The 1,633-nt window shown below is 50.6% G+C and overlaps 1 protein-coding gene across 1 annotated transcript in view; it reads right to left on the reverse strand.

Annotated features, from left to right (window-relative positions):
- LOC147469102 (uncharacterized) overlaps nucleotides 1-1,128 on the reverse strand; it is a 212,659-nt gene extending 211,531 nt beyond the window's left edge. Inside the window, exon 1 of the mRNA XM_086551164.1 lies at nucleotides 1-1,128. This exon is cut by the window's left edge and continues 234 nt beyond it. The gene's annotated coding sequence lies outside the window, so the exon portion shown is untranslated.
- Between the last annotated feature and the right edge of the window lie 505 nt (nucleotides 1,129-1,633).

Below are 1,633 nucleotides of genomic sequence, written 5' to 3' on the forward strand. Positions count from 1 at the left end.
TGGGAAAGGCAGAGAGAGAGAAAAAAAGCCCGTTTTCTAAAATATTCTTCTTATTTGTCACACACTTATATATTTGTATAAACAAACACACATACACACATGGACATATATATTTCTTTATCTATTTCTTTCTCTTTCTGAATTGCAAGTCATCTAGTATTTCACTTTGATATCAAGACTATCACTCTAATCTATGAATAAAATTGGTTTAAATATCTAGCATACATTTTCTTTTCTTTTCTTTTCTTTCAAACACTGACGAATAGATGCGTTTTGTGATCTTTTGAAGATTATATGAAACACTGCTATCACCACTGGTAATGTATTCAATACTGACTCAGTCTTAAATGCGTGTGAATGAATGAAGCCTTGTCGTTAATAGATCTTTTATGAGGAGAGCTTTTAATTCTCTGATCTTTCTAGATTACGACTTTCCCTCTCGGAATTTTAAACAGAAGTAAGTCAATGCGTTTATTCTTACACCGATTTCTCTCCCTACACTGCGACACAATGACTACAAACGCGTTAGAGATTGTTAAACTTTTTCTTTCACATTTGAAGACTAATTTCCCTCTTTAAGCTCCTTGTCCGTCTTTTAATTTTCTGTGTAAACACGTCGACATTTGGCACACCTTTATGGCACATACAGGCACGGAGGATCGTTTTAATATGACGTTTCATCCACTAAGAACACACACACTTCAATCCTTGAGGAACACCCTTCCTGCACTTCGTCAAAAACACCTGTGTTTGAGTTCCGGCGCGCGCGAGGGGAGAATATCCTCTGAGGGCGTGTCTTAAAAACGCTAAGACGAGGTCAGAACGGGTCAAAGATCTTCTCCCACTCCTACCGCTGGTACTGCGAGCGAGGGTCAAGTCTCTCACAAGTTTCAACAAGAGAGAGAAAAAAAAGCACACACAAACTGACTCCTTGGCTTTCTGAGTAACAGAGAGGAACTTGTAGTTGCTGCTTCTCCTCTTCTTTCCAGACGAAGTGAGCGTGCGATCTCGGGCTGGCGTGTCCCCGTGAGGTAGAGAGAGAGAGAGACCGGCTTGGCCTTCGGGTCAGCGAGCGAGCGAGCGAGTGAGGTAGGCGGGCTCCACACACCAGCCGCGGTGCCACGCGTGTGAGGCACTCCGCGGTGCCAACACCCAACCTGACTGTGGCTCTCTCGCTCCAGTCGGGGTTGCCAGAAGTCGCCAGCCGCTCAGGGAAAACCGACCGCCTTTCGCCACCGCGCGCCTTCCGATATTTGCGGGTTTTAGCGTTCATTTCGCCGCTTGATATGAGCTGGACATCTAATCAGCGCATCAAACGCTTTCTCGAGATGCTCGCCGGACCCTCACTCAGGTGGGCGGCAACGGACGAGGATGTGGGCGTGCTATTGACCGTTGTGAGTAGGGTTGGTCTGGGGGCTGGGATGTTGAAGGGTGTGGGGGTGGGGGGGTGGGGGGGGAGGGGGGGGGGTGGGGGGGGTGGTGGGGGGGGGGGTGGTGAGTGGGGGGGAAGGGGGAGGTCTGGGGGGGGGTGGAGGGGAGGGGGGGGGGGGTGGTTTGGAGCGGGGGGGGGGTTGGGGGGGGGGGGGGGGGGGGGGGGGGTGGGGGGGGGGGGGGGGGGGAGGGTGGGGGGGGG

This window comes from Penaeus japonicus, unplaced genomic scaffold, assembly GCF_977035675.1.
Source record: "Penaeus japonicus unplaced genomic scaffold, GWHDUDI00000001_assembly GWHDUDI00000024, whole genome shotgun sequence".
Classification (NCBI taxonomy): Eukaryota; Metazoa; Arthropoda; class Malacostraca; order Decapoda; family Penaeidae; genus Penaeus; species Penaeus japonicus.